General features: G+C 42.0%; 1 long non-coding RNA gene across 1 annotated transcript in view; it reads left to right on the top strand.

Annotated features, from left to right (window-relative positions):
- Positions 1-5,864, top strand: part of LOC115853783 (uncharacterized) — a 24,833-nt gene extending 18,969 nt beyond the window's left edge. Inside the window, exons 3-4 of the long non-coding RNA XR_004039728.2 lie at positions 2,562-2,672; positions 5,562-5,864. This is a non-coding gene — a long non-coding RNA (uncharacterized lncRNA). The remainder of the gene's footprint in view (positions 1-2,561; positions 2,673-5,561) is intronic.
- Positions 5,865-6,458: the final 594 nt, after the last annotated feature.

Below are 6,458 nucleotides of genomic sequence, written 5' to 3'. Positions count from 1 at the left end.
ACAAAATACCAGGGGCTGTGTGGCATAAACAACAGGGATTTATTTTCTCGCATTTCTGGAGGCTGGAAGTTCAAGATTAGAATGCCAGCATAGTCAGGTTCTGGTGTGGCCTCTCTTCCTGGCTTTCAGATGGCTGCCTTCTCACTGTGTCTCACATGGCAGAGAGGGAGAGCAAGCTCTCTGGTGTCTCCTCTTATAAGGACACTAATGCCACCATGAAGGCCCCACCTCATCACTTCATCCAAACCCAATTACCTCCCAAAGGCCCCATCTCCAAATACTATCACATTGGGGGTTACAGCTTCAACATATGAGTTTGGGGGGGCCACATTCAGTGCATAGCACTTGGGAACATTAAAAAAAAAAATTAGCAGTGCTTGAGTCTCATGCCCAGAGATCCTGATTCTCTTGATCTGAAGTGGGACCTGGACATCTGTATTTCTTTTAGATTCCCCCATAACATGCAGCTAGGGTTGAGGACTACTCTGTACCTTCCTGTTCAAGGTGAGGTCTGTGGACCAACAACATCAGCTTGTTAGAAATGCAGAATCTCTGGTCCCATCCCAGACTGGTGAACCCAAATTTGTATGGTAACAAAATCCCCAGCTGATTCCTTCGCACCATAAAATCTGAAAAATGCTGGTTTACGGCATCTTGCATAGACTCTCATATAAGTATAAGAATGCTTCATCAGTCAATTCCTGTTTAAATCCAAATAGATGAACATTTTGTCAGCAAACCAAATTTCAGCTTTTTTTCATCTTGGAAGCCTGGCAGGGTGCAGATTTTGCCTACAAATAATTGCACCTTAGTGTGAGCCTTTTATATATTGCCCGTATATCACTGTCTATTAACAAAAAAGCAGCAAATAGACCCAGTGTTAAAAACAAAATCCCAATGTTTTTGCAAATATTTATACTACCATCCCAGCAATTCTATCACAATGAATGATTACTTCCTTAGCTTCAGGTGAGCTTTAAAATTGACAATGAAACAGAATAAGGTACTTGTACTCCAACTGAAAGAGAAGTGGCATTTAGCACGGAGTCTGAATACTGTGTAACTAATAAATAATTCAGTAAACTAGGGAAAGAAAAAACATGCAAGCTTAAACAAACAGCAGAGAATTCCTAATGCTTAAAATATTCTTAAGGTTGGGAAATGAGAAGATTATTATATATGATGCTATTTTGTGGCATAGAGTGCTAGGTTTCAAAAGATTTGATTACAATAATTATGCTTAATACTAAAAATATAGAAAGGAATGCAGTCTTACCTGATGTTTCAGAAGGCACTTGAAGGTCTTGTCATCCATCAAGATTATCAATGTGGTCTTCAATATGAATGTGGCTCATGAAAGTACTGAATAAGAGATTCCAGGCTGACACACTAAAAATGATGAATTTCCACTTTCCCTTTTCAGAAGTATCTAATGGATAGTTCTTTATTTTTAAGAACTATTAATATGAGAACCTTTGTGCTTAAAATATCCTCTGAATTCAGTATAAGTGTGTTTTTAAACTCCAACCTCAAGGATAATTTCTGCTACTGCCGATTGGTCACCTCATTTTCCTTTCTGTTCGTAATTGATAACTTCCTCATTATTAATGACATAATTAACTGGTTTGCTAAATTATATCAAAATAACTTTCTGGTTTAGTTCATAGCACCCTTATGGTCTATCCAATAAACTAAAAAGAAAAAATGCTAATCTATGTTAAGTACACATACATGTATACACACCTACAAATTCACCTTTATTTATTTAAAACCTTACATATTTTTTATTATTTTTTTTGGCAGTGCCACGGCTTGCGGGACCTTAGTTCCCTGACTAAGGATTGAACCTGCGCCCCCTGCAGTGGAAGCGCAGAGTCTTAACCACTGGAGCGCCAGGGAAGTCCCACAAACTCACCTTTAAAAGAAGGGAGCCTCAATGATGTCTTGTATTTAAATTCCATTTCCCAATGCTTACGGTTGACATTCATCTAATTAGTGATCTGATTCAACCCAAAACGTTTTTATGGGATGCCTATTGTGTGCCCAGCAGAAATACACTTTGAAACTAAAAATCTTTTTTATTGATTGAATTATAGTTGACTTAAAATATTATATTTGAAACTAAAAATCTTTTATATTGGATAAACATAAAGAGAATTTATATCCCAGTGTTGCAAATATTGAGTAAAGACCTTGCTGTTTCAGTAAAAATCAATTTAAAAGGATTTTTTTCCCCATTCCTTCCAAAACAACCTAGAAGATAATGGCATTTCTCCCTTAAACATTATATAAGAAAATCTCCTTTACATTAATAAAGTAAGAGACAGAAGTTTTTAATTTACATTTTTCCTTTTAGCAAAGATTTTTTTCTATTTTTATTAATTTTTAATGAAAAATAATAAATACACTTCTTACAAACAACTGAAACATTAGAAAAGGATATCCAGTGGGAAGTAGGTCCACATCTCTCAGAAGTGTTCCATGCACATACAAACACGTGTTTTATATCAATTTATAACTCTATCTTTGCACATCATCTTATTCTCTGCTTTTTTTCACAGGTACCATGTATTCTTCCGTACCCTGATGTTTTTCACTTAAGTAATTTTGGAGGTTTTCCCAGAACAGTACATGTAGATCAAGCTCATTTTCAATGCTGCATGGTATTCCAGGTATGGATTTAACCATCCACTATCCATATACATTTAAGGTTTTTTTCTAGGCTTTTGATATTATAGACAGTGAATATGTGAAATAAATGTGAATATGTGTCCTTGCACCTAGATGCTAATATCTGCAGAATAGAATCTTGAAAATAAAACCATTGTGTCCAAGAATATGGGCATCTATAATTTTGATACATGATGCCATGTTTCCCTTCAAAACGCTTGACCCAGTATGCAGTATCTCCAGAAGCGTTTGAGGGTGCCTGTTTGCCTGTATGGGTGCCCATACATCGTTTTAGCAATTCATTCCTCACTCTATCATTAGTGTCTCCCGCTCTACTGGATCAGTCGGAATACGAACATGCTGTTGTTTCTTGCATCTTAAAAGAAAAAAACCATTTATTGGCCCCACTTGCCCAGTCCATTACAGCCCCATTTGTCTGCTTCCCTTTTGTGGCAAAACTACTAGAAAAATGATGTCTACACTTACTGTCTCTAATCCTTCTCTTCCCTGTCTTCTTTTTTTTTTTTTTTTTTTTGGTGGTACGCAGGCCTCTCACTGTCGTGGCCTCTCCCGTTGCGGAGCACAGGCTCCGGACGTGCAGACTCAGCGGTCATGGCTCACGGCCCAGCCGCTCCGCAGCATGTGGGATCTTCCCGGACCGGGGCACGAACCCGCATCCCCTGCATCGGCAGGCGGACTCTCAATCACTGCGCTACCAGGGAAGCCCTTCCCTGTCTTCTTGAATCTTCTCCAGTTAGGACTTTCAGCCTCACCACTTTACCAAAACTGCTTCCGGCAAGTTGCCAATAACCATTGCTTCAGTAGTGGTGAATTCTTAGTCTTCATCTTGCTCTGCTTGTGAGCAGCATTTGAGAGGGTTGATCCATCCGTTTTTCTTGGACCATTTCTCGTGGCTTCAGTGATGCCACACTCTCCTTCAACCATACAAACTGCTCCTTCTCACTTTCCTTTGTTGGTTTCTTCCCATCTCCATGACGTCTTTTCTTTCTTTTTTTTTAATAAGTTTATTTATTTATGGCTGCATTGGGTCTTCGTTGCTGCGCGCGGGCTTTCTCTAGTTGTGGCGAGCGGGGGCTACTCTTCGTTGTGGTGTGCAGACTTATTGGGGTGGCTTCTCTTGTTGCAGAGCACGGGCTCTAGGGGCATGGGCTCAGTAGTTGTAGTGCATGGGCTTAGTTGCTCCACAGCATGTGGGATCTTCCCGGACCAGGGATGGAACCCGTGTCCCCTGCACTGGCAGGCGGATTCTTAACCACTGTGCCACCAGGGAAGTCCCTCCATGACATCTTGATGTTGGAGTGCCCCAGGTCCCAGTCTTTGGACCTCATCCCTGTCTGTGCCTCTCCTTTGGCAATCCAGTCTACCCACATGGCATTAAATACCTTGTCTGTCTCAAAGACCTCAAATTGTCTGGTTGGATCTGGCCTGGATCTCTCTTCTAAACACAAACTTGTGTGTTGAACCACCTACTTGATATCTCTACTTGCATATCAGAGGGATCTCAAGTTAGACATGTCTGAAGTGTGGTATTTCCCTAAAACTTCTTTCTTCCACTTGTTCACACATCACATCCAACCCACTAGGAAACCTTGTTGGCTCTACCTTCAGAATATATCCAGATTCTGTCCACGTCTTGGCACTTCCACCTGCAACACCCCGGTCCAGGCAGCTGTCATCTCTCACCTGGATTATTTCAATAACTTCCCGCTTCCATTCTCGCCCCCCCCCACCATCTGTTCTCCATAGCACAACACAGCAGCCAGAGTGATCTTGTTATTACCTATCAAATCACATCACCCCCTGCTCAGAACCTTTCCATGGCTCACAGAGTTTAAAGGCAGAATGTGACTCTCCCCCCACCCCCTGAGAACATTCCTCTCTGATCTCATCTCCTATTACTCTGCTCCTCTCTCTGCTCTAGTCCCACTGGCCTTTTTGCTGTTCTTCTGGTGCCAGTGCAGGCATAAGCTAAGGGATCTAAGGGAAGAAAAGAACAGAATCTAGAAATGGACTTATCTGTGTATTTAAATGCTTTATTTAAAATGCTTGTTTTAGCATTTACTGAAAAGGGGGGAAATGATATACTTTCCAAGAAATGGTTTTGGGACATTCAGGAATGAAATGCAGGCAGATCTAAAGTCTGAGCCTCCTGGGTGATACTCTGTGAAATTGCATTTCATTTCACCCAATCTCCTAGTTAACACTCAGAAACACAGGGGTTGTTTTGCACCCCATGAGTGTGTAGGCACGTTAGCAGACTCTCGGGAACAGACAGATGTGAGGCAGGGCCAGGAGGGAATAAAAGCCCACGAGTGTACTTCTAGGCTACAGTGGAACCCTCAGTGCTCAAGACAGTACCACCCACAGCTGCTTATCTCCTTTGGGGACCTGGGAAGCTGTGGCTGTGTCTGGGAGCACGCCGTCTTATCTCTTACCTTCTCTGTGGAGATATAACCATCTCTATGTGTTTCCACATCATTTGCCATCATAACTGGTACATTGAACAAGCAGGTCTTAGAAGGTTCAATTGCAAAGCAACATTATTTGTATTTCCAAGTATCTTCTATAATCCATTCCATGGGATATTTCTTTACCATCGCCTAGATGAAAATTCAGGCAGACCCCTGAGTTGTCTGGTGACTCTTCAATAATACAAATGGATCTGCAGTCAGTCACTTTAAATCGCAAAAACCCACTCATTTTAGTAATTAAATTCCATGTAATAATTAAAACCTTGCTTTGCAGATAAAGCTTCTCATCCTCTAAGTCTGCAGTAGGGGTGGGGTTGTGATCAGCTTTTTCTCTTTTTGTCCAAGCAGGGCTTCTCCTCGTTACCCTATTATGCTAACCACAGTTTCTGGCTTCTCCAGGATGGAGATCTGGGGAGACAGAGTGGTAAGAAGAATGGAAAAGATCTTTCCTGATTGATATTATTGTGGTCAGTCTTCTCCAGACTCGGCAGATATTTTAAGGTAACTCTCTTATGTGGGGATCCTTCAGAAACCCACCGATGAAAGAAGACACTTTCGTTAAAATAGACTTCCGGATTTCCGTCAGTGACAGGCTTCTGGAGGGGCAGAGCCAAGTGGCAGCCCTTAACAGCCAGCAGCAAGGTGGGTGCAGTTACTATAATGGGCAGAGTGTCTGCAGCAGCAGAGTATTTCAGCACACGAGAATCTTTGATGTTTGTTCATTGTCCATGGTGGCCCTGGGACCAAAACAGATCGGAATTCTACTAGGAATCACTTGATTTATGTAACTGGGAAATCTCTAGATCCAGTGACTAGAAACCTGAGTTCAATGTAGAGTCATAGCTCATCACCCAAGTCTCAGATCTGAATCGGCTGAAAGACATAGAAATGCCCGGATCACTGATTTTGCAGCTGGGTCCAAGGAGGAGTAGCAGTGACGGCACCTGGGAATTTGTTAGAAATGCAAATTTCCAGACTCTCCCCCAGCCCTACGGACGCAAACACTCTGGAGGAGGGTCCAGCAGTCTTCGTTTTAGCAGGCACTTCAGCTGAGTCCTGTGCATGCTAAGGTCTGAGAACTCTGACCTTGAGAGAAGGAGAGGCTGGGAAGCCTTAGAAGGGACCCTGTAACATTGCTGTAAGTACCTAGTGTCAATCTTCCTTTAAGTCTTCTCCGGAAGATCTGCAGCCATTAACTAGGGTAACTGCAGTGAGGAAGGGGGACTGTCTAGGCCTTTGGGAAATTTCTAGACGTTAGTTCTGAGTCGATGCTAATCTGTAAAGTTCCAACATGCC

Source organism: Globicephala melas, chromosome 9 (genome assembly GCF_963455315.2).
Source record: "Globicephala melas chromosome 9, mGloMel1.2, whole genome shotgun sequence".
Taxonomy (NCBI): Eukaryota; Metazoa; Chordata; class Mammalia; order Artiodactyla; family Delphinidae; genus Globicephala; species Globicephala melas.
The sequence above is the reverse complement of the archived record's forward strand: the minus strand, read 5'-3'. Positions and strand labels throughout refer to the sequence as shown.